This window comes from Meles meles, chromosome 20, assembly GCF_922984935.1.
Source record: "Meles meles chromosome 20, mMelMel3.1 paternal haplotype, whole genome shotgun sequence".
In the NCBI taxonomy this organism is placed as follows: Eukaryota; Metazoa; Chordata; class Mammalia; order Carnivora; family Mustelidae; genus Meles; species Meles meles.
In genome coordinates this window covers 36306919-36334708 of record NC_060085.1, presented here as the reverse complement: position 1 = coordinate 36334708, position 27790 = coordinate 36306919, and the positions used below count along the sequence as shown (strand labels likewise).

Here is a 27790-nt window from a genome sequence, read left to right as displayed (position 1 = left end):
TTGTTTGTTTGTTTGTTTTTTAATTTATTTTTTCAGCATAACAGTATTCATTGTTTTTGCACAACACCCAGTGCTCCATGCAAAATGTGCCCTCCCTATTACCCACCACCTGTTCCCCCAACCTCCCACCCCTGACCCTTCAAAACCCTCAGGTTGTTTTTCAGAGTCCATAGTCTCTAATGGTTCGCCTCCCCCTCCATTTTTTTTTTTTTTATAAACATATAATGTGCCCAGGGGTACAGGTCTGTGAATTGCCAGGTTTACACACTTCACAGCTCTCACGATAGCACATACCCTCCCCAATGTCCACAACCCCCTCCCCCTCTCCCAACCCCACCTCCCCCCAGCAACCCCCAGTTTGTTTTGTGAGGTTAAGAGTCACTTATGGTTTGTCTCCCTCCCAATCCCATCTTGTTTCATTTATTCTGCTCCTATCCCCCTAACCCCCCATGTTGCTTCTCCATGTCCTCATATCAGGGAGATCATATGATAGTTGTCTTTCTCCGATTGACTTATTTCACTAAGCATGATACCCTCTAGTTTCATCCACGTCATCGCAAATGGCAAGATTTCATTTCTTTTGATGGCTGCATAGTATTCCATTGTGTATATATACCACATCTTCTTTATCCATTCATCTGTTGATGGACATTTTGATTGGAATGGCATTAAAAGTATAGATTGCTCATGCAGTATAGACATTTTAACAAAGTTTATTCTTCCGATCCAAGAGCATGGAATGGTCTTCCATCTTTTTGTGTCTTTTTTAATTTCTTTCATGAGTGTATAATTCTTTCCATATATTTCTCTGTTCTTACTAGTATTTTGTATGAAGAATGTCCATATTTATAAAGAATATTGAGATTTATGTGGTTTTGGTATCTGAATGCTACTGGACTCCTATAATCTGAGAAGTATTATCTTCTCTCTTTCTTTTTTAGAAGACTTTGTGAACCATAGGTACTATTATTAGTTTTTTTGTTTTTTTTTTAAGATTTAGTAGATCACCAGTGAAATCATCTCTCTTCCTCTCTCTCTGCCTGCTTCTCTGCCTACTAAGTTTTTCTCTGTGGGAAATTTTTTGATTACCAATTTAAAATGTTTACTTGTCATAAGTATATTCACGTTTTATATTTCTTCAGTTTTAGTAGTTTGTGTCTTTTAGGGATTTTTTCTCATTTTATGTAAGTTATCTATTTTGTTTACATACAATTATTCATATTATTTTCTCATTATTCTTTTCATTTCTGTAATATCTTTAGTGATATCCCCTTGCTCTTTGATCCCTGATTGTAGTAATTTGAGATGTGAGTCTTCTCTCCTTCTCCTGTTTACTCTAGGTAAAGGTTTGTCTATTTTGTTGATTTGTCAAGAAATAAAGTCCTGTTGATTTTCTCCCACATTTTTCTATTATCCACTTCATTTATTTCTACTATAATCTTTCTCTCTTCTACTTACTTTAACTTGCTCTTTTATCCTTTTTAAAATATGGGACACTTCATAAATTTGTATGGCACGCTTTTGCAGGGGTCAGGCTAATCTCTGCATCATTCTAAATTAGTAAATGTACTGCCAAAGGAAGCAATATTTTTCTAGTCTTTTTTTTTAAAGATTTTATTTATTTATTTGACAGTCAGAGATCACAAGTAGGCAGAGAAGCAGGCAGAGAGAGAGGAAGGGAAGCAGGCTCCCCACTGAGCAGGGAGCCCCATGCAAGGCTCCATCCCAGGACCCTGAGATCATGACCTGAGCTAAAGGCAAAGGCTTTAACCCACTGAGCCACCCAGGTGCCCTATTTTTCTAGTTTCTTAAGTGGAAGATTAGGTGGTTGATTTTAAATCTTTCTTCTTTTTAAGTTAAATCAATACCTATTGCTATAAATTTCCCTCTAAGCAACTGCTTTTGTGACATTATATGTTTGAGTATTTTATATTTTCATTTTTATTTATCATGATTTACTGTCTAACTTATAAGTGGTTTTTTTTCCTTGACCTCTGACTACTTATGCCTATGTTGTTTAATTTTCATGTTTATGGATTTCCCAAATTTCCTTCTGTTACGAATTTCTAATTTTATCACTTTATGGTTGGAGAATAAATTTATGAGTATTGATTCTTTTAAATTTATCAAGGCTTATTTTATGGACGTATATGTGGTTTATCCTGGCGAATGTACCATGTGTACTTGGGAGAAAAATGTATGTTCTATTATTGGTTGGAATGTTGTATAGATGCTTATTAAATCTAGTCAGTTTATAGCATATTTTAATTTTCCATTTCCTTATTGTTCTATCCATAAATAAGGTGTTAGTGAAGATTCAAGTCTGTAATTATTGAATTATCTATTTCTTCCTTTGAATACATCATCCTACTACTTTCTAGGCTTCATGATTTCTTTTTTCTTTATTTTGTGGGGGTGGAGTGGGGAGGGGTAGAGGGAATGAGAGAATCTAAACAGATTCCCCAGTGAGTATGGAGCCCGATGAGGGTCTTGATCTCACATCCCTAGGACTATGACCTGAGCCAAAATCAAAGGTCAGATTCTCAACCAAATGAGCTACACAGGCAACCCTAGGCTTCATGATTTCTGAGAAGGGATATTAATCATTTTAAGGAGGCGTGTAGATGATGAGTTGTTTTTTGTGGTTGTTGTTGCTGTTGCTTTCAAGATTTATTCCTTGTCTGTTGATAATTTGACTATATGTGTAGCTATGTGTCTGAGTTTATCCTCCTTGGAACTCATTGAAGTTCTTTAACATACTGATTTTTTTTTAAATCAAATTTAAAATTAATAGGGGCGCCCAGGTGGCTCAGTGGGTTAAAGCCTCTGCCTTTAGCTCAGGTCATGATCTCGGGGCCCTGGGATAAAAATATTTAGGTCATTAGCTTTTCAAATTTTTTTTTTCTTTTCCTCCTTTTACTTGACTAATTTATCTGTATATTTGTTCACATAATGGGGTTCCTACAGACTGAGGCTCTGTTCATTTTTCTTCATTCTTTTCTGAAGTGTTTGGACTGGATTATTTAGATTGGCCTACATTCGACTTTCGTTCGTTCGTTTGTTTTTTTTTTTAAGATTTTATTTATTTATTTATTTGACAGAGAGAGAGAGATCACAAGTAGGCAGAGAGAGGGGGAAGCAGGCTCCCCGCTGAGCAGAGAACCCAATGCGGGGCTCGATCCCAGGACCCCGAGATCATGACCTGAGCCATAACCCACTGAACCACCCAGGCACCCCTGTTTGTTCTTTCTTCTGCCAGACCAGTTATGTTGATTCCCTCTAGTGAATTTTTCTTTTTCAAGAGGGTGGGGTGAGGGGCAGAAGGAGAGAGAGAATCTTAAGCAAACTCCACACCTGGCATGGAGCCCAACAAGGGGCTCTAACAACCCTGAGTTCATGACCTGAGCCTAAATCAAGAGTCAGACACTTAACTGACTGAGCTGCACAGGCACCCCTCTCTAGTGAATTTTTAATTTCACTTTTTATACCCTTCAACTGGAGATTTTCTATTTTTTTTCCTTTCACAATGTGTTTGACAATTCAGTGAAACATTTTTCTCATACTTGTAATTCCTTAGACATAATTTTTATAAAATACTTTTGCTTTAGTTCATTAAGTGCTATTAAATCTTATTTACAGTCTTTGCCTACTAAGTCCAACATTTGTGTTTCCTCTGAGGTAGTTTCTACTGATGGGCTCTCTTCCAGAGTATAGGTTATACATTCCTCTTCTTTATAACTTGTCATTTTAAATATATAATCTGGCAACTGCAAATCATGTCCTTCCTGACCCCATATTACTTTCCTATTGCTACTGAAACAAATTACCACAAATTTAGTGGTTTAAAACTACACAAATTTATTATCTTCCAGCTTTGCAGGTCATAAGTCCAAAATAGGTCTCAGTAAGCAAAAACCAAGGTGCTGGCAGGACTACATTCTTTCTGGAGGCTCTGTGATAGAATCTGTTTTCCTTCTTTTTTTTTTTTTCAGCCACTAGACACTGCCTGCATTCTTTCACTCACAGCCCTATTGCCTCTTCAAAGTCTTTAGTAGCTCTTCGAAGCTTTTCCACATTTTATCCCTCTTAGAGTAACCCTTCTTCCTTCCTCCACCACATTCAAAGAACCTTTGAATTGGGACCATCTGGATAATCCAAGACAATCTCTTCAAAGCCAGCTGTTGGCTAATTTAACTCCTTGCCAGATAACATAACAGATTTCACACCTCCTGAGGATGACAACATCTACATCTTTGGGGAGGGGGCATTCTGCCTATCACAGCTTCATACCATTTGCTACTGTTATTAGTGATGGATTAATGAATTTCCTGGATGAGTGATGTAAAGTCTGAATTTTGTGTGTGTGCACGTAGCCATTCACATCTCTGCTTGATTAAGTGAATTGTCAGCTAGTGACTGGATGGACATTTCCTTAAGTAACGTGAATCAGTAACTCACCCAGTCTTTTGCCGAATATCTGTGCGTATCTTCTGGTGTTTTGACATTTTATAACTCAGAATTAGCTTTCCCCTCTTGCTCTGTGCTGAGTCTCATTATGAGCCAGAGAGTAAACAGAGTTTCAACCTTCTCAGTTTATTTCTGACACTAGTACAGCCCTGAACACGTGTGTTATCGTCTGGGACTTTGTTGGAGCATTTTAAATGTGTGAGGGCATTTAAGATGGACATCTCATTTCTCAGTTCTTCCTTGTAAGCTTTTTGGTCAGTCACTTACATCCCTGCCTCAGGATTAAATGACTGCAGCTGATTGTTTTGACAAATGCTCTAGGGATAAAGCTGTTTTCACAGACAAATCTGCATTAGACTATGCAAAAGAAAGCCATGAGGACCGGTTTTTTGAAGGAGCTACTGGACAAGAAAAACAGTGAAAATACTCTGGGAATGGGGTTATTAAAGGAACCCACATTGTTTTGCCCCATCCAGTGCCTGACAGACTGTTGGGTTTCACAAATACATGGTTGTGAGGTTATTGGTTTCCATAGCTACTACATCTCTGGGACAGGGAAATGGGAATAAAGCAATTTAAGATGTCACAAAGCTTGCTTTTCTCACTAATATTCAGCTGCTTTCTTTGAGTAAGGGCTACTGGAATTGTTAAAAGCTTTTCATTTATACCCAAATTTCTATGGAAGTTGATTTAGAGCATTTTTTTCCATTGATATTACTTTTATGGAGAAATGGATTTTTAGAGGTCCTTATTCCACCATTTTAGAAGGGCTCCCTGACAGGTCTTTCTTAACCTTCAAAATTTGATTTTTCTGCAACTAACATTCTTTCTCATTACCAGGATATCAAACCTTCTGACCAACCACTGAAGGCAGCAAGACTTCACTCTTTTTTGAGAATTTACCACAAGTATGAATTATTTTTCTCTACCTCACCCCCCCACAATCGATTCTTCTAAAATCTAGCTAAAAACTAATTTCTCTCTTAAGATCTTCATATAACCAACAGAATGAGATATACAGTATGATCATTATGACATTTGGCCTACATCCAATAATTTGAATCTTTCATGTCATGCTCTTGCCTTTGGCGATAAAATTTTGTATATATTTTCTATTGTTTAGTAACAAATTACCCAAAAGTTATTGTCTTAAAGCAATGATTATTATGTATTAGTCACAAAAATCCTATCTATTAAACAGATGATCAAGCAGAAATTGTCATGTGGTTTCTGTGGTAAAGAAAATTGGAACTGCCTGGTTGGGTGATTCCAGCTTGGATTCCATTATGTTGCAATCAGCTACTGACTGGGTCTAAAAGACTCTTTCCAAGGTGATTCAATTACAGAACTAGTAGCTCTGTGTTGGGTTTATTCAGAGGCCTCAGTTCCACTCCAAACTGGCCAAGGGTTGTTTGAGCACAAATACTTGGAGACATGAGTCATTTGAGAACAGATAGAGGCCCACTGTTACAGTATCTATTTTACTTAAGACCCCGTATAAGATATAAAATATTAACAAATATGACCCTTCCCTTAAAGAAGTATAAGTCTATTTATAGGGGAAAAGATAGACATTCTAGTAACAATACTACTGTAAGTGATAGCTTTTAAATGAAAGATTATATACTCTGGGAATTAATAAAAAGTAGAGATTATATCCAACGTCCCTAATAAGGGATCTGGTTTGACAGGGACTCTTGGTTGTGACTGAGAAATTAGAACATAATTGTCCATTCATTAGTCCCAATATATTTCTTCTCTGATATTAAGGGAAATATGCTTATTTGAATTGCTTAGGTCAGAAGCAGATTTGGATTCCTTGAACTGAGGTTTTCTAAAAAGACTTCCAACCTCATGGTCGCCAAATAACATCAAATGTCATAAATAATTATTTGCTAAACCCTTGACACCAGAATTTATTGACCATTATTATAATCTGCCACCAGGATTTGAAGGAAAACCAGTGTCTTCTGTATGTAATTCCTATACTGGAATAGAGATTAGTCAGATAGCATTTATAACCTATCAAAATAACTGAATAGACTGATAGCTAGCAAGGAAAGTCAATCAGTAATCAAAAAACTCCCAACAAACAAAAGCGCAGGACCAGGCGGCTTCACAGGCAAATTCTACCAAACATTTTTTTTTTTTTAAGATTTTATTTATTTATTTGACAAAGAGAGGTCACAAGTAGGCAGAGAGGCAGGTGTTGGGGGGGGGGGGTGCGGAAGCAGGCTCTCCACTGAGCAGACAGCCTGATGTGGGCGTCGATCCCAGGACCCTGAGATCATGACCTGAGCTGAAGGCAGAGGCTTAACCCACTGAGCCTCCCAGGCGCCCTCTAGCAAACATTTAAAAAAGACTTAGTACCTATTCTTCTCAAACTATTCCAAAAAATAGAAAAGGAAGAAAAACTTCCAAATTCATTCTATGAGGCCAGCATTATCTTGATACCAAAACCAGAAAAAACACCACAAAAAGAGAACTACAGACAAAACCTCTGATGAAGATAGATGCAAAAGTCCTCAACAAAATACTAGCAACCCAACTCCAACAATACATTAAAAAAATCATTCACCACTATCAAGTGGGATTTATTCCTGCAATACAAAGGTGGTTCAATATTCACAAATCAATGTGATATATCACTTCAATAAGAGAAAGGATAAAATCCGTATGATCATTTCAATAGATGCAGAAAAAAAATTTGCAAAGTACAACACCCACTTATGATAAAAATCTCTCAACAAAGTAGGTTTAGAGGGAACATACCTCAGCATAATAAAGGTCATATTGAAAAACCCATAGCAGACATCATATTCAATGGGGGAAAAACTAAGTTTGGCCCTTAAGCTCAGGAACAAGACAAGGATGTTTACTCTCACCAGTTTTATTCAACACAGCACTAGAAGTCCTAGGCACAGCAATCAGACAGCAAAAACAAATAAAAGGCATTCAAATTGTTGAGGAAAAATTAAAACTTACACCAGTTGCAGACAACATGATACTATATATGGAAAATCTGAAATACTCTATGAAAAAAACTACTAAAAGTGATAAATTTAGTAAATTTATAGGATACAAATATCAATGTGCAGAAACCTATTGCGTTTCTATACACTAATGATGAAACAGCACAAAGCGAAATTAAGAAAATAATCCCATTACAATTGCACCCAAAATAGTAAGATAAACCAAAATAGAAATAAACCTGACCAAAGAAGTGTAAGACTATAAAACACTAATGAAAGAAATTGAATATGACACAAAGAAACAGAAAGACATTTCATGCTCATGGATTGTAAGAAATATTGTTAAAATTTGCTTTGCTACTCAAAGCAATCGACAGAGTCAATGCAATCCCTATCAAAATACCAACAGCATTTTTCACAGACCTAGAACAAACAATCCTAAAATGTGTATGGAGCCACAAAAGACTCCAAATAGCCAAAGCACTTTGAAAAAGCAAAGCAAAGCTGGAAGCATCACAATTCCAGACTTCACGTTATACTACAAAGCCATAGTAATCAAAACAGTACAATAGAAACATAGATAAATGGAACAGAATAGAAAATCCGGAATTAAACCCAGCATTATACGGTCAATTAACCTTCAACAAAGGAGGAAAGACTATGCAATGAGATAAAGACAGTTTCTTCACAAATGGTGTTGAGAAAACTGGAGAGCTACATGCAAAAGAATGAAAGTTAACCACTTTCGCCATACCCAAAAATAAACTCAAGATGGATTGAAGACCTAAATGTGAGACCTGAAACCATAAAACTCCTAAAAGAGAGCACAGGTAGTAATTTCTCCGACATTGGCCATAGCAAGTTGTTTCTAGCTAGGTCTCCTAAGGCAAAGGAAATAAACTAAAAATAAATATTTGGGACTACATCAAAATAAAAAGCCTCGGCACACTGACAGATACAATCAACACAACTAAAAGGCAACCCATAGAATGGGAAGAGATAGGGGTGCCTGGGTGGCTCAGTGGATTAAGCCGCTGCCTTTGGCTCAGGTCATGATCTCAGGGTCCTGGGATCGAGCCCCACATCGGGCTCTCTGCTAGGCAGGGAGCCTGCTTCCTCCTCTCTCTCTGCCTGCCTCTCTGCCTGCCTCTCTGCCTACTTGTGATCTCTCTCTCTGTCAAATAAATAAACTAAAAAAATAAAAAATCTTAAAAAAAAAAGAATGGGAAGAGATATTTGCAAAGGACATATCCAATAAAGGGATAGTATCCAAAATATATAAAAACCTTATACATCTCAATAGCCAAAAATCAAATAATCCAATTTAAAAAATGGTCGGAAGACATGAACAGACATTTCTCTGGAGAATTCAAATGGCTAACAGACACATAAAAAGATGCTCAACATCACCTATCATCAGGGAAATGCAAGTCAAAATTATGAGCTAGCACTGTACACCTGTCAGAACAACTAAAATAAAAAACACAAGAAACAACAACTGCGGGTGAAGATGTGGAGAAAACGGAGCCCTCATGCACTGTTGATAGGAATATAAACTGGTACAGCTATTGTGGAAAATAGTACTGAGATTTCTCAAAAAGTTAAAAATAAAACTAGCCTACAACCCACCAGGTGTACTACTGGTTATTTATCCAAATAATATGCAAACACTTCCTTAAAGGGATGCATGCACACCTATACTTGTAGTTGCATTATTTACAGTATGCAAGATAAGGAAGCAGCCCAAGCATCCATAGATAGAGGAACAGATAAAGAAGATAAAGAAGATGTGAGATATATATATATATATATATATATATATATATATATATGCAATGGAATATTATTCAGCCATAAAGAATGAAATCCTGCCATTTGTAAGACACAGAGGGGACTACAGAGTATAACGCTAAGCAATGCGAGTCAGTCAGAGATGGATAAATACTATATGCTTTCATAATAAGTGGAATTTAAGAGAAAAAACAAACGATCCATGAAATAATAAAGAAAAATAAACTGAGAAACAAACTTAACTACAGAGATCAAACTGTGGTAAAACCATACCATTATGGTTACCAAAGGGGAGGTAGGTGCAGGATGGGTTAAACAGATAAAGAGGGTTAAAGGTGCACTTGGGATAAGCAGCAGGTGTTGTATGCAAGTTTTGAATCACTGTATCATACACTCGAAACTAATGTAACACTGTATGTTAACTACACTGGAATTAAAATAAAAAAAATAAACATTTTTTAATAAATTAAAAAATAAATTCTAGGTCTTTCTGAAATGGAAAGTTGTATAGTTTTTAACTACTTGCTTTGAGACTTGGCCAATATATAAATATACAACAGAGGGGCACTGGGTGGCTTATTGGACCGAGTTGCCAACTCTTGATTTTTGACTCAGGTCATGATCTCAGTGTCCTGGAATTGAGCCCTTCACTGGGTTCCACACTTAGCACTGGCTCTGCTTGGGGATTCTCTCTCTCTCCCTCTTCCTCTAGTCTTTCCCCTGTTAGCACCTGTGTGCATTCTCGCTCTCTCTTTCTCTAACAAATAAATCCTTAAAAAAAAAAAATACGCGGAGAATGAAATGTGGTTGACAACATTATCCGCCTGAACATTCTGAAACTTGTCAATGATTGTTCTAGCAATGCTATAGCTATTCTTAGACACACACTTATTCATAGAATTTTGAGATTAAAGAAGTTATAGTTAGAGTAAATGCAACCAGGCTGGGAGGAATAGAACCTAAAACAAGGTGTAGTGATTTCTGTTGAACTCAACAAATCAATCCTATTTTATTTTGTATTTAAAAAAAAAAATAAAACTGGGGGAAAAATGAAAAGAAGTTTATTATGACCAATAAACAAAAAAAATTCTAATAGTCATCAATTTCCCCTAAAATTCAAAAATTTGCAGTCAAAAACTAGGTAACAAATAGAGGATTCTGTTCACTGACCAGTGACATTGCAAGTGACCTTTAGGCTACCTCCAACTTTGACATTGCTGTTCTTACATGGATTTTCCTTTGTTTTTAAGCTTTATCTGGGGAGACATTTAGACTTCTGGAACTTTCATTAAGTATCCCAGCCTATATAAGGCATTCTTTGGTGCAGTGGTTCTCAAAATCTTGTGTGACAAAGAATTTAGAAGCACTGTTGTGAAAAACACAGATTCCTGGGACCCTACTTCAAGAGAGATTCATTGGGTGAGGCCCTCAAGCTTGCATTTTAACTCCTAGGAGGTGATTTTGAAGCAGTCATCTAAGACCACACCTTGAGAAGGAGAGCATTACTATATGGGACTTAGGCTTTTAGGGCATCCTACATTTTGATTCAGTAAACCTGAGTTCAATTCCCAACCACAGCACTAACTAGCCATGTGACCTTGAATGGTTCACCCTTGATGACCTTGAATGGTTCCCTTGACATTCCTAGGACCCAGTGTGAATCATGGGGAAGTGCGTTGTCTTGTGCTGCAACGTGCTGAAGACAAAACTAACAGCAGTAATGAAAGCCTTTATAAACCGTTAAGTCTCTGCAAAGGATATTAAGAATACTCTTACTGCTGAGGCATCTGCCAGAGGTGGCTGGTTTACATCCTTGATCTTATTTATCATTCAGAAGATATTTACTGCATGTCTACTCTGCGTAAGGCTTCGTGGCGGATGTACTTCCCTTGGCCTTTATACAAGCCTATAACGGGATTTCAGGACTCACAAATGGGCAATTAAACCTCCAGCCTCTTCCTGAGAGTTCTGCCCTCCCTTTGATACACAGAACTTTCCTCTGATGATTAAATTGGCACCTCTGTATAAAAATGTTCCCTTCTCATCCTCCGGGGAGTGTGCTTTCTCCCATTTCGAGCTTCACAAGGGAGGAGTGTGGCAGGCTTTGCTGTATACTGCACATTGTTAATTTTTAATGTGGGAAGTCAGATTCTGCTGGCTTTCTTTATGTTACGGATTGTGCTGCTCGTCTCTCACCCACTAGGCAATGCATCTCCAGAGCCGTGGCTCTTCCTTGCTAGCGGTCTCGAGATGCCAAGTTGTTTAGTTACTATCTAAATAAAGAGACAGAGGATCTAACTCTGTTACAAAGGACTGTTCTGACAAAACCTAAAAGGAATGATAAGCCATCTGATTGGCTGACAGGTGAGGGACAAAATGTACTAACAGGAAGGAAAAAAAAAATACTCCCAATGATGGTGCGAGAGGTGGCTCAGGAGAGGAGGAACTCTGAAATGCAGGTAGGTTCAAGATTTACTCTGCTGAAAAATCTGTAGCTGCCACGACCTTGTCCGGGTCACAGTCAAGTTCCAATCCACTTGCCTCGTCTCTGAGCTTGGGTCACACTGAATTTCAGGATCTGGAATGCATTATGGTCTCTCTCACCTGCCTTTCCTTGGGCTTTTCCCTCCTCCATCTGGCATTGCTGCTTTCCTTCTCTCCAATCTCCCACCTCCTACAAACAACTTGAGGGCAGGCTGGACTTCTCTTGCTGCTGCAGACAAATAAGCTTGTCCCTCCTATATCCTTTGTGATCACTTTGCCAAGCCAAGTGACACCTGTAGCCTCATCTTAATCATGATTATTTTTATTCAAGTTCCCAAATATTTACTGAGTACATACTATGCACTAGGCACTGTACTAGGTATTGGGGATATGGCATTGAGCAAAACAAAGCCACTTGCCCTCAAGGCATGATTACTGGTCTGTCCTCTCCTTCCTGGGAGACAGGAGGGCAGGATCTTGTCTGTTTATTTCATCAGTCTATTCCCGTAGCCTAGATTAGTGCTCAGCACATAGAATACACTTAATGAATATTCACTGAATATATAGACCTTGTTTTAATACTAAAATGTACTCTAGGATGCCAGTCAGGAATCTATTTTGCATAATAGACTGTAAGTAATTTGAGAGTAGAGGATGCATCTTCTTTATCTTTTGCATCTATAAGAAAGAGCCATGTACCTGACATAGAGCAGGTGCTCCTGAATAAATAAAACTATCTAAGCATATTGTTTTAGCCAAATCCATGCACTTTATATTCAAAAGCTAGTTGGCCAACTTGTACAATTATTTATTCGGAGACAGCATAAGATCAAGGTATTACAATAAAAAACTACTTTTTCTAAACATAGGACTATAGACAGACATGGAAGGGACAGGATCTGTGTGTGAGTCTCACTGCTGCTGATTAGGCAGTTTTGCTAATAGCAGAAAGGATGTTGGGGCTTCCCTCTTTATGCCAGAGAGGGTGCTGCAAATTTACCAATATTTTCCACTGTTAGCAGTGTTGGTCGATTCAGAATCACTCATCGGGTAGAAGGTGAGCTTCTACAATTCCAACAGCTGATGGCTCTCCCTGTACAGAATAGCAGAGACTTCTGGGATCTCATCTATGTTCAAATTCTCTTTTAGGTCACCACATTGTGGCCTGAACTTGATCCTTTTCTCTGTCCATTATGAACAAGTGTATGAAGAATTCATGGAAAACATGTAAAAACAAACTACTCTTTGCTTATTTACAGTATGAAAGGAAAGGATCCATGTACTTCAAAATAGGGACATAGGTAGATCAGTATTTAAATAGCTGACTTTAAAGATATTATATGGAGTTTGGCGAACAAAATACATTCCCAAAAATATACACCTTAGAGAATCTACAGAGGCCTTTACAATCATTAATTGTGCATTGGAGTAGGGGAGAGGAGTCAATCTGTTGTATTTCAGATGGCTGGAATTATAGAATCAGAAGAGAATTATAGAGTTATAGAAGACAATTATAGAATCAAAAGAGAATTACAGACAATCCACAAGGTGGTTAAGTCTATGGTAACATTTGAGAGCTGACCATTAAGTACTAGATACTAATTTCCCCATATAGATACTTCTTACACCACACACACTCTCATACACACACTACAGAAACAATAAATGTGGTAGATGAGATCGTGGGGTGAAAAAACTGAGACAAAAATTAACGGAAAGGGGAAAGAGAATGTCATGAAAAAGAAGTGCTGCAACAAGAATTTGTTGGGTTTATAAGAATTGGAAATATTCTACATGATATACACAGGGCAATCATTCAAGACAGGACAAAGGGATCTATTCAAAACTTGCTGGATGACACTTGCATGATGAAGTGTCAACATTCCGAGTAACAACTTAAGTTACAATGCCTCAAAGGCCCTTTGCAGAATTCCACTTGAATATCTGTAAACTCTACAATAGTTCACATACATCAAACATTGTATTTTAAGATTGTGTTTAAAAAAAAAATGCCATTCAGAAGCAGGACTTCCCATGACAAGTTTCTACTCCAAGTGAATTTTTATGACCAAATTAGAAACTCCGGAAAAGAGAGATTGCACTGGAAGTGCTGACTCAGCAGTAAATTGCAGAAAGGCAATGGGATACTAATTTAATGATGCTAGAGCAGAAATGCATCATTCCTGAGATTAGCATATCTGTTAAAAAATAAAAAAGAAGAACGTTCAGCAACCCAGCTGAAACATTTCACCAGTGGTCAGCAGAAAGGAGATTTTTGCCTACTTGGAAGATTGGGAGATAAGGTCAGGAGATTTAAAAGGGATTCTCCAGTTTATAGACCTAAGAATTTGAGCTATGAAACTTCAGATTGGATGCATCTCTTTATGCCTAACTTGTTCCAGAAGGATTTTCTTTAGTACAGTCCCTGGCAGATTTAGACAGTGCTTACATGGTCATTCCCATCCTTCTAGTGCATCTCCCAGTTTATTGGCAAGAATTAAGTCTCTTTAATTAGCTCATCTATCAGAAATGTATTAAGCATTCACTCTACACCAGGTACGATACCCTGAGGATCAAGATCCAGCTTCCCCCCTCCAGAACGTCAACATTTACAAGGGAAGTACAGTCAACACAGCAAGTGATTTCAGCCCAGAGTGAATTATGCAAGACTGATATAAGTAAGCAGCGATGACTATGGAAATGCAGAAACAAGATCCTTGACCCAGGTTGGGGGAGGCCAATGAAATAAAAAATTTAAGCCTCAGTTTAAGGATCATCAGATTGACTCAGCTTTTAGCATACTTTTCTAGAATGATTAACATAAAGGACCACATCAATTTCAGGCATTAAAACCAGTATAATGCCTACATATAGGTAGAACCAGCTGATGAAGTACACATAGATATGGCCTTAGAATCGACCCAGCCTTCAAGCTGGCTCTTTACTAGTTGAGTGGCTTTCTGCAAGTTACTTCACCTTCAGTTCCTATGAAACAGGAATAATAACACCAACTCATATGAACTTTAAGATTTGAAGGAAATAATGTGTGTAATGCATCTGATAGAGAGCACCAAAAATGTTCCCAAGACAATGGCAGCAGCAGTTTTCCTGCTTTTGTGGCTGCTATGATGACCAATATTATTATGACATAAATAATTATAACTTTTCAAGTTGAAGTCACCAAGCACAAAATTTTCAGGGCTCTACGTTTATTCCTACATTTCTTAAAGTGTAAGGGAAGGATTTTGTTCATCAAAATAGTACTGGGCAGAACTTTTTCAGAAACTCTGTATTGTGACGAAAATATAGTAGTCACTAGCCACATGTGGCTATTCAACGCTTGAGATTTGTCTAATGTGAAGAACTGTAGTTTTTATTTCATTTAAATGAATTTAAATATTTAAGTAACCTATAGTCTGCAAGTTCACGTTCCTCCCAAATTCCTATGGCGAAATCCTAATCCCCAAATACGATGTTACTAGGAGGTGGGGACTTTGGGTGGCACTGAAGGCGTGAGGGTGGTGCCCCAGGAAGTGGGATTAGACCCTATAAAAAGGACCCCAGAGACATTCCCTAGCCCTGTCCTGTTAGATGAAGCCACAAGAAGTCTGTGACCCAGAAGAAGGCCCTCACCCGACCATGCTTGTGCTCTGATTTCAGACTTTCAGCCTCCAGAACGCTAAGAAATAAATATTTGTTATTTTCACCAACTCAGTTTCTGATATCCTGGCATAGCAACCTGAACAGACTAACCCAAACCACGTGTGTGACTAATGGCTACTGGATTACAGGGGGCAATTCTAGGGTAACTGTTAAACCTAAAGTTACCAGATGTCACAGCAAGCCCAGTTAATCAGGATGAATGATGAGAATTTGCATTGACATGAAGCACCACAGAAGGTTCTTAAGAATACAGTTGTTGAGAACCACTGCTCTCTTCCTCTGACTGAGTGGTTTTGATTTTATGGCTATGTGTTTGCAGAAGGGCCCTGAGGTATTAATTAAATAAAATATATTTTCTTGGAGGGCATTTCCATGCAAGGCTCTAGAAGTTGAACAGAACTTAAGTGTAAGGTCTGTTTCCTATTTTAAATGAATAGTGATATTTTGTAGCCTCATTAAAACATATGCAGCAAATAGGAATGAAAAGCTATTTATAAAATAGGTGAAAAAGAATTTATACAAAAGAGGTTGTGAGTAGAGGGTTACTATGGTGGAATTATCAGGAAAGCCATCAAAAGGAAGCAAGCATGGACGCAGAAACTATTTAGCAGTAGTGAGAGTGGTTACAATGACAATTGATAGATCCCTGGAATACAACTAACAACCTTTATTCTCATCTAAGAAAGGGAGAGTATGTATTAATACTAACTGAGCACTTACTTTATGCTGAGACACTTGACCTGTACCATGTTATTCAATTTTCCCCATGACTTTAGGAGTAGACCCTCATATCAGGCTCCATTTCACATCAGAGGAAACTTACATAACTTTCTCAGCGTCAGAGAGCCTGACTAGTAAGTGGTGTCAAGGCGGGGCAGAGAAAATTGTAGATCCAGGGGCCAAAGGAAGCCATTAAATCCTAATTGAGCTGAATTGAAATACTCATCTAATATTCATTGTAGATCTATTTAAAGCACACAAAAAGATGGAAAAAACAAAATCGCAAACAGAAGTAACAGGCATCATTTACTGGGTACATAGTACTGCCAGGTATTCTGCTAGGATCTTACACCCGTTACAGAACCCTCCTGGCCATCCTCCAAGGTAGGCACTGAACAATGTGGGGATCAAGAAAATTAGCAAGCATGTACCTCAAGAGCCATGGAGAAGAACCATGTCAGGCGAAGAGAATTTTCCCTCTTCAGTTCACAAATATGCTCTTCGATTTAGGTTACCAGTGTAGAAAAGCATGCAACAGTGAAGAGAAGCATGTGACGCTCATGTGATAGTGAAGTCATAGCCCGGTCCAAGCTTTTGCAATGACTTGACAAATTTTATTGATTCCTTAAAAATGGAGGCTGTGCCTTTCACCTCTGGGTCATAGAAGTGAGTTCAGGGAATTCCAGGGGGACCTTCTGATATGACAATATCTGCTTATGGTTTCCTATTGCATGGTACTAAGGGATTCCTGCCCCCACACCAACCTACTCCCCATTACAAAAAACTGGGACCAGAGAAAAGCAAGAGCTATAAAGATTACAAGTAAAAAGTTTTTTTTTCTGTAATACAAACAAAAATATTTATCTCAAAATATGGCTTATATAATAAAAACAAAACCACAAGTGATATACCAGGGGCTCAATTTCATTATCTCCACCATCTTTTGAAAATAGACAGGGTTGTCAGTTATGCACTGGGTTTTAAGCAGAGTATATAATGTTTAAGCAGAACTGCATTCCGGACTCATACTTTGGCCATGATCAATGTTAAATATATTTTAACAACTATGATGGCTCTATCACCCATATCTTCTAGATTTTTTTTTTTTTTTAGGATATGGCAAAGTTAAAACTTTCATTGTAATTTTACGGTCCCCTCAAAGAACCACCAGGAACTACTCAGTCTTCTAAATTCCACCCATATCTTAACATGTGCAGAACTTGAAAATGTAGGTTTATTACCAGAAGGTGAAACTACAGAAAATACGTAAGAAAAACATTACAGTTCTACACACCACCAGAACCCAGAAATCTCTACTTGTTAATTGGCAAATTGTTTAAATTTATTTAGGAGCTCGTATTTCTTGAAACCAGGCATTCGGAATACTGGGTTGAGAGAAAATCTGAGACAGACTCATTTGAGAAAGAAGGTACAGGGATCAGCTAGTGATGTCTGCCATAATGAAAGCAACAGAAATGGAGGTAGAACTGTTTTACATTACTGGTGACCGATTTTTACTTTAGTCATTAAGAAAGTGAATCCATCCTTAAGGAATTAAAAATAGAGCTTCCCTATAACCCTGCAATTGCACTACTGGGTATTTACCCCAAAGATGCAGATGTAGTAAACAGAAGGGCCATCTGTACCCCAATGTTCATAGCAGCAATGGCCACAGTTGCCAAACTGTGGAAAGAACCAAGATGCCCTTCAACAGACTAATGGATAAAGAAGATATGGTCCATATATACAATGGAGTATTATGCTTCTGTCAGAAAGGATGAATACCCAACTTTTGTATCAACATGGACAGGACTAGAGGAGATTATGCTGTGTGAAATAAGTCAAGCAGAGAGAGTCAATTATCATATGGTTTCATTTACTTGTGATCATAAGGAATAACACAGAGGACATTGGGTGAAGGAGAGGAGAAATGAGTTGGGGGAAATCGGAAGGGGAGACGAATCATGAGAGGCTGTGGACTCTGAAAAACGAACTGAGGGTTTTGGAGGGGGGTTTGGGGTTGGGAGAACCTGGTGGTGGATATTAAGGAGGGCACGTATGACATGGAGCACTGGGTGTAGTGCATAAACAATGACTCTTGGAACACTGAAAAAATAAAATTAAATTTTAAAAAAAGTGAATCCACATGGTTATGTTGTCTACCCAAGTTGCACATCAAGACCATAGCATCACTGGTATGAGGATTCTTATTGGTTAACTCCCACATCAAGTGTTAGCCCACTCTATCACCCTACAGTCATCCTATGTTTTTTTTCCCCTCCCAAATCAAAGTACTTAGTTAAAATCCAATGAAACACACTGGAAGAGGCTGATCAATACATAGACGAGAGCAGTCCTTCAGAAGATTACACAGAAAGAAAAATAAATGGCTATGCCCTTGAAAGAAAAGTTACTTTTATTTAAGTTAATAAAGCTTTATTTGTTCTCTAGCTGTTAAGTTTATAGAAATTAAAAGTCTTGACTATTTGTCTTTTGCCAACATGAATTTAAAAGTGGCTTTTAAAAATCTCATTAACATTGTGCTTTTTTTTTTTCTGTCCCAAGCTGATTCAATACAAAACAGATTACCTCCTGTCTGTGCCACTAAAGTGCACATAAATATTTTACAAACCAATTTATCTAAAAATTTTGTCATTCCTCATTTTGAGTCTGGACACAGAGCTCACTATAAAACACTTTAGGCTTTCCAGATAACAAAATCATTCAGGCAAGAGTGTATTATATTTCCTTTTTTGATTCTTGCCTGGGCTCAAAATATTCCTCCTTGAGTGTTTTCAGAACTTTACTATGTCAGATGGGTATATACATGGTTAATGGAACTTTCAGAGAATGACCAGGAAATACTTGAATGAAGTAATTTAATAGTCAGAATACTGACAGCATCCACAATTTTGAGCCATAGGGGAAAGAGAAAATAAACTTAGTTTTTACTGATTCAGGTGGGGAAAATGATAGTCCTAATGTGAATAGACTGATCGAGTTCACTAAGAAACACAGGCAGACAAGAGTTGGGAACCTTTGGTACTAAAGTTACCAAACCGAAGTTAACAGCTCTTCCTTCAGCTACTTTATCAATCAAAAGTAGTATGAGATATCTGTTGCCTCCAGATCAGTGACTGATAAACATTTTCTAGAAAAGATCAAAATAGTAAAGAATTTCTGCCCTATAGGCTATCCGACCTCTGTTGCAACTACTCAGCTCTTCTGTTCTAGTGTAAAAACAGCTGCTCATAAGCAATACTTAAGCAAGTGAGTGTGGCTGTGTGTCAATAAATCTTTACTTACAAAACTAAGTGGTGGGCCAGATATGGTTTACAGGCCTTTTGCTGGCTGACTTCTACCCTAGAGGACTAAAACCACAGGTCTCAAAGAAAAACCAAGTCTCAAGGGGCTCTTCTAACATCCCCAGCTACCTTGTCTCATCCTTTATTAAGTCCTCCTTCAGGTTCCTTTTAGTCATGTGACTTCCATGCTGTCTACCAACCCTTTCCTCCTCCAGACAAGCCTGGGAGCTCTTTTGAGACCAGAGATTTTATCTCTCTCATCTCTTCCTAGCAAACTGAACAATACTTGTAGTATGGAAGGCACTCTGTAATTGCTTTTTGAATGAATAGGTGATTCAGATTTCTTCCTTCAGTCACAATCTGGCTTGGCTGAATTCTAAAGATGCAGGCATTCCCCATTCCAACTGCAGGATTCTCTCCTTACCTCTCTACATGCAAATGCCCTATCCTGATACAAAATACATACATGAAGCTTTAGTATGCATTTATTTAAATTTGTATGAAATCGAAAGTGCTTACTTGACCACAAAAAGAGAGAGAGAGAGAGAGAGAAGAAGAAAAAAAAAGAGTGCACAAATGGAAAAGAAAAAAGAGTAATTTAATTTGATTGTGAATTCTGGGTGTCCTCTCAAATGTAGGCCATCTCACCTCAGAATACGATTCCAGGGTTAAACGCTATATTTTTCACACAACATGACCCTTTATGCAAGCCAATGACTTCATCTTCTACTGAATGCAAGAAAGAGTAAACAAACTTAACCCTGAAAACTCTCCTCAGTAGGGCTTTTGGATTTATAAGCCTCCTCATACCCATCTCCAACTCGCATCAATATGGCCACAATGTATCTAGTATCTATGTTGTCAAGATTCACTAAAGATAAATTTGTATCATCTTGATGAGCTATTTATACAAGTTACACGTTACAAGTTGAATGTACAATCGACCACGCCAGCCTACTGAACGTCACAGTTCAATGGCAGCACGGTTCGCAATAGAAAGTAGGGACTCCCACGGAATGCTGGGAAGCCGGCCTCTTGCATCCCACGGTAAAGCCGGCAGGCACTTCTGAGCTGGCAGTGCTGCCCCGCAACTTCAGGAGGACACATGCCAGTGTAAAGATTCGCTGAAATCTGAAGCCCATTTCCTGTCCTTCTCAGGCTGTCAGGAGAATAAATATCCAGAGAAGCCGTTTGCCTGGGGTTTCAATATTCATGGGGCTCTTCAGGGCAGATTTTGTTAAGGGGGTGGGGGAAGGCTCATCACAGGTTTTAGTTTCAGCTGATTCTTAATGAAGGGTATTGATTGATCTCTGGAACTTGTTAAGTCTAAGGTGTGGAGACTAGATCTCACAGTGGAGAGGGGCAACGTGAAAGCTGCCCAGCTCTCACGGGCTTCCCGTGAACCAAAAGCCCCGCACAAATTTTCACGATTGTAATTTATGGCTTTCAAACCAAAGAGCCTTATTTTAGTTAGTAAGGAAACCGAAGGTAATGTCTGGCTATCCACCTAGCAGTGCCTGATGCCAAAGACGGCCCTAAAATGAAATTCGCAGTCAGAGATATTCTAAAGAGGAGATAAACGAAAGACACCAGCCCTATTTGGAAATGACTGAAGAGAGCACATAAGAGTGTTTATTATCTTGGTTAAATAAATGGGAAACATAAAACCTGGGAGATGAGGCCATAGGATTTGTCATTTATATTGATTGGGAAAAAGGTGCCAAAGGACTCAAAACTATTTTAAAATAAACAAACTATTTTTTTTTTCCATTTGTTAGGGTTCCTCCTAAGCAAGACCAGCAGCTGGCAGAAATTAGATCCCAGTTAAAAAAAAAAAAAAGGTTTATCAGATGTTTTTGAGGAAGTGCTGAACGTTATTACTGTGGTTATTTTTAATACCTCTTGACAATGTTTTACTTTCTCCTTTAAGATCATGCTTACCTGCCACTGAATACTGACCTCAGCATTGGTTTCAATGGGATGCTCAAGAACACGTTTCAAAGAACAAAAACCCCAAACAAAAATACAAAAAAAAAAAAAAAAGCTAACAAATAAAAGATAAATAATAAAACAATAATTTCCCCATGTCCTTTCTGAATGTGACTCGAATGCATGTTGTTTATACCATACTGATTGCTTCTGAGTCAAGTTGAATTAAAATGCAAGGGTTAGGCTAAGAAAAGCTAACACTGCTACATAAAAGTTTGTTAATATTGAAAAAAAACCCCACAAACCCTGAGAACACTTCCCTCAGGGTTTATAAAGTCAGAAGAGCACCGTGGTTAATGATGATAGAACTGTATATCTGAGTTCTAACTCATCTTCCTCATTTACTAGCTAGAAATAGGCATAAATCTCCTGAAAGTAACACAACCTCTCTGTGCCTCAGTTTTTCATCTATAAAATGGGTATGTTAGTATCTATCTCAAGGAGAAGTTGAACATAAATTAAAGCTAGCACTGGATTTAGTATTTTCCCAGACACATAATTCGTACTCAAAAGATTATAGCTACTGTTACTGTAGAAATGAAAATGAGGATAATGTTTGTCATTTCAGAGCTTATTCATCGTCAATCATCCTAGCTCAAAATGTAAGTTACTGAACTGTTTCCTCTTTTGGATACAATATGGATAAAACAGGTTAACATTCATGAATCAATTCGGCATACAGCAGATACTGTAATAAGTCACGTTTTTGCATTTTCTTATTTAATGGACACAACAATCATATTATCCATTTTGCAGATAAGGAAACTGAGGCCTAGAAAGCCATGTCATCTACCTTAAGCCTACTGTTCAGTAAGAAGCAAATCCAGGGGAAAATAAACAAGCAAGCAAGCAAATAAGAAACTCTCTCCAATTTCAAATCCCATGATTACGACCACAAAGGACATTGCTTACAAATTCAAAATGCATGCCTACCTTTGGATCTTCATCCTTGTTTGCCAGAGACTTGGGGGAGCAAGAGTAAGCCAGGAAGTCCAAACCTCAGAGATACAATGGCTGCTGGTTTAACAGTCTTTCCCTTCCTCCAGAATTTATCTGAGGATCCCGGATGCTCTCCTTTGATTCTGGGTCAGTAACACCAGTCCTGTATCTGTGCTTTAACCACTGTATCCTCAGCTACCAGCTTATTCTGCCACTGCTCTTAGTTCCTTCAAAAAGAACTCAGGATCACAAATGGTATCCTTGACCCAAACGCAGCCTGCTTGACCCTAGGGTTTAGACCAACCAGGTACTTGCGGTGGGGGTGGGGGGGGAGTAATAACCTAATTATTGGAACCACCTGCCTGCCCTCGCTTTTGTGCTCCTGACTACTGCCAGCTGCTGGGCTGGCAGGCTTGGATCAATTAGTAATTGTAACTGAAGCTGACTGCAATTAATTATATAACTTTAAGCTGTTCAAGCTTAATACCCCCCAAAATGACTTCAGGAAACGGGGATACAGTGGATTGCAGCAAATGAAGAGAACGAGCTCTGAATGAGCTTTCTGCAAGTGTTTTCTTCAGGTTTAGATCATACTGAATCCTCATATATTATGGGCACAGCTAACGAGTCCTATTTACTGATTATTAATGAAATGATGTGCTGTTCTAACTGGTGGCCCAGGACTGAAAAGTGGGGCTCTTCCTCTCCTAGCCCGTGAGGGAGGGGACTTTCCCCCAAAGCCATGGTGTGATGGGTCTTCAGTGATGGGCAGGGCAGTGCACTAAGTAGATTGTGGACTATGGGACTGTGGGGATGAGGGTTAGAGTTCTGGCTCCATCCTTAATTAACAGGACAAGGGATAACCTCTACCTCCATGTCTTCATCTGTACAATAGGCATAATATTAACACAAAACATGAATTCACTAATCCACTGTTTGGGATAAAGTTGATGCTTGATAAATGTTAACGCATCACCTGCTAAACTTTGCCAAGTTCAGGAGGCTAGCAAGCCTTCAACTGAGGCTCTGTTGCAGTTAGAGCTTACCCCCTGCCCCCGTGACCAGGAACTACAGTGAGATAGTTGTTAATGACTCAGAATTTGGAGTCTGTGAAACATGGGCTCTTGTCACGGGCTATACCCAATGGGGTGTGTGTCCAGGAACCAAGAACGTCACATCTTCAAATCTCAGTTTCCACATCTTCAAATAAAGAAAGGTGTTACGTATTTCATAGGGTTGCTCTGATGATTAAATGCAATAAGACATGGTTCTGATATACATTAACAATACTAACAAGACATTTTAACATGTATTTATGGCAAAATCATTTAGCGGAATTATAATTTATATTTTCTTTCCTGGTATTTGTCCCTAGCTCCATTCCACAATGTGAGCCAAGCTCTTTTATGCTTTCTGCTTCAAGAATCTTGGTAGGGCTAAAAATATAAGTCAAACTAAGTGTCCCAATGAGAGATAATATGGGGCAGGGGCAGGTGATGGGCAGAGATGAAGCCTAGAGAAGAGAAGTTGTATGAGAATGGCAAAAGTTCAAGGAGTAAGAGAGAGAGAGAGAGGAGAACCACCCACAGACCAGGGGGGAAAAAAAGGATGTCTGTGAATCTTCAAAGCAGGGAAATTACTTGTGTTCTCTGGAAAAGCCTAGAATACTAGTAAGAACATTAGGTAGATAGTTATATACTCCTCTAAGAAAGATGAACCTAGGGCATCATGCTTTCCAACCTCAACATGAATCCTCACGTGGGCATCAGGGAGGAAAAACAAGAGCCTCAAAGAAGTGGCAGGAGTTTGGAAAGAGGATGGGAGGATTGGTAGCTGCAATCATAGTAGACTAATGAAGCCCCATTTTGCAACCAGTTATCTAGATTTTACTGTAAAGATTATATAGTAGGAAATAACCAAGTACTATTAAATCTATTTCTTTTTCTTGGACACACCAGGAAATTACCTTCACCAGCCTTCCTTATAGTTAAGGTGGGTCCTTTGCAGCTCAGTTTGACCAATGGAAAAATGAGCAGATACAACTCCTAGGCCTCTAAAACCCTTCAGGTCATGTGTCATGCTCTTTTTCTTTGCTCATTAGCTGACTCCATGCATAGGACGCAGTAAGGGAGTCTGAGAATGGATGGAAGGTTACAGGATCTGTGAACCATCATGTGAAAAGCCACTTGCCGAATATGTAATCGGAGTATGAAAAGACTGAGAAATAAATTTATATAATATTAACCCACTAAGACATAAATGCTGTTTATCAGAATGGCTAGCATTAATTACTCTGATTAATGAAATGCTTGACATAGAATTTATCATTAGCCCTAAAAGGTGGAGGATAGAAAAAGAGAATGTAAGTTGATTTAATACAAATAAAAAATATAAGGCAACTCATACCTGAATTTGTGCATGGCTTTAACACTGCAAAAAGCTAGGATTTCCATGCAGCAACCTAAGTAGTAGGGAGGCAAAAGGAGTTACAAAAGGCAAATATTTTACACTAGGGGTTGCTCTGCGAACTAACTCAAGAAGCTGTATGGCAAGGTGCCTTAAGAAACACTCCAAGGTTGGAGTGACTGTCCCTTGGCTGTCTTACCCTGAGAAAGCCCCCAGATTGCTCAGACTACCATCTGACTCTTAACCACCTCTGTGATGTCCTCTCTGCAAATATGAATGATGCTAATACATGGAGGTTTAAAATAAATAAAATATGAACAAGCAAAACAAACTCATCTTTGAGAGCTGTTTCAAAGTCCTTCAAAACTGTAAAAAAAGCTTTTCAAATTATGTCTAAGAAACACCCTCATCTCTATCCATGTGATCTCATCTCTATCTTTCAGCTTTCCCAACAAAGTTCTCATTCTCTCTAGCCCTTCATCTTCCCACTTTTTCAGCTTCTCATCATAACCTTCCTGTTCTCCCCAATCTGCAGTGGTTTCTAATTGGTCCTTGAAGGTGTCCTGTGACTTATATTAAACCACTTTATTCATTTCAGTGATTTGAAGCATCTGGGAGATGAATTCCATTCCAACGCTAATTGGGTCTGATGTGAATAGTTCACTATTGATCTATATGGAGACATACTTGACAGAGCACTGGATCATGTTAGATTTGGTGATATTTTAAAATATTTGCTAAGAAAATTATGCTACACCTTATCACGTGGGAGAAAATGACAGCTGAGCTGTGAACAGAGTATAGCTCATTTTATCCATGCAGGGGCAGAGAAGGATATCCATTGATTTTCCTGCTCACCATTTATTCCCCTTGCTTGTAGGATCAAGACCCAACATTCCTTTAAGGACCAAGCCTCCCTCACTCTCAGTTCATGTGGTTCATGAGTGAATGATTCCGCCTCTCACTGCATCTTCCTCTCAAGTTCAGGACTGTGGACAGAACCCAGTATGGCCAAGCTTGAGGAGCCTGCCATACCCCCTAGCTTCTGTTTGGTTCAGGGAAGTTATGGTAGTAATCTGCGTCTAAGTCCTGGGGTGCTTAGAGGAATTATGTTGAAAGATGTATTTCCCACCAGAAGTTCTAACCTGGCAGCATATAAGCCTGGAGGTGGTGAGGGCCACCTTGTCACTACTTGGAAGTGCCTACTTAAGAATGAAACGGAAACCAGGAGAGGAGTCCCAAAACATGGACAGAATGGGGATTCATGGTGATCCTGTTTGAGTATCTGGATTTAGCTGTATTACCCACAATCAAATGAGTCCCCTTTTAGGCTTCATCCTGTTTGAACTGGCTTTCTCTAAAAGCAGCAAGTCTACAATCATGACAGTGAATTAAACCAATAGCCTCAAGGTCAGATTGTCAGAGGGGGTATAGTCAGTCATTTCCTTTTGGCTGTCGGAAATTGTCTCACTCATTAATTTAAACCAGTGTGACCACAGTAGCAGTTACTTCTTAAGGGACTTCCCAAAAAGTACGAGCTGTTTACCTGAATAAAATTTATATGCATTCCAGGGAGAGTTGGGAACTTTTTTTTCTTTGGTTTGGTTTGGTTGGGTTGTTGTTGTTTTTTAAATTACAGATTCCTAAGCTGTGTGTGGATAGATTCTGATTTAGGAAGTTTTTTGAACATTCCACAATTCAGCATTTTCAACCAGTAGCCTAGATGATTCTGATATAGGTAGCCACATTTTAAGAAATATTATTACAGGGGCGCCTGCGTGGCTCAGTCATGATCCCAGGATCCTGGGATAAAGCCCTGCATTGGGCTCTCTGCTCAGCAGGGAGCCTGCTTCCCCCCACCCCTGCCTGCCTCTCTGCCTACTTGTGATCTCTATCAAATAAGTAAATAAAATCTTTTTTAAAAAAAGAAAGAAATATTATTACAACAAGCAGATCAGAACTGAGGGACTAAAATCAGATACACATGAATTTCAAATCCTGTTTCTACTGCCTACCAACTATACCTCAGACAATGGCAAAAATCTTTCTTTGCTTCAGCTTCCTAATTTACAAATGAAGATAATAAAGCCATCATAGAGGGCTTTGCAAGATAATGTTTGTAAAGAATTTAGCATAGAGCTTATCATACCAGTAAGGCTCCAATAAATGGTATCTGCTATTAATTCATTTACATGGATAGCTTCTCAGATAAACCAATTATTGCTACATAGAATCCAGCAATAGATTGCTGCATAGAATGTAGCAATGAGACATAGGGTATATAAGTTTTGGTGTGGAAAAGAGGAGGCAGGCTCTAATTTTCAGCTTGATAAATGTTCTGGTGTACAAAAGAACAGGGAAATACCAAGAAAAAGAAAAAAAAAAAACCCCTATCCTTTCTATGATCTTGCCAAAAACCACTTAAGACATTAAGTTTGCCAATATAGATTGGCAATGTAATGCCAATAATAACTAAATAATAACTATGCAAACACAGACATGCGTAAGGCAATGGAACTGGTAGGGTATCACAAAACATTTTGTACCTTGTATATAGTAGGTATGGCTCTCCAAGAGTGGATGTTAGTGGTGAATGTGATGGAATGAAGAAGGAGGATATCTGTATAAGGTGGAAGTCTGTATGGCATCCTGATGTGGAAGACAGGCTTTGAAGGATGACTGGCCATGCTGGGTTTATATCACAGAGACCCTATTTCTTAGATGAACCACCCTGTTAATGAGTCACTTAGCTTCCAGGTCCCAGTGTGTAAGTTGAGAAAAAAAATGAACCCATTCTTGTTAGATTATGTTGAGGACCGAATGAAATCATTGATGTGAAATGTCTAATAGAATGCATGACATATGATCTATGTTCTAAAATGTAGCCATTATTATGTTTATTTATTGTTCTACTGTTGTTGTACTGGAGATCCTGTTTAAAAAAAAAAACTGGCAAGAAGAGGATGTTTTTGCAGAAAAAAACATACAAAAGATTTGATATTTCCACAAACATGACAGTGAGGAGAAGTAAGAATTATACACAATGCAACCCAT

General features: G+C 38.4%; 1 protein-coding gene and 1 non-coding gene across 4 annotated transcripts in view; both read right to left on the bottom strand.

Annotated features, from left to right (window-relative positions):
* Positions 1–27790, bottom strand: part of TAFA1 (TAFA chemokine like family member 1) — a 521479-nt gene that overhangs the window by 357251 nt on the left and 136438 nt on the right. The window lies entirely within an intron of this gene.
* LOC123933294 lies at positions 1483–1584 on the bottom strand. The gene has a single exon (XR_006816543.1). It is a non-coding gene; the product is annotated as a U6 spliceosomal RNA (small nuclear RNA).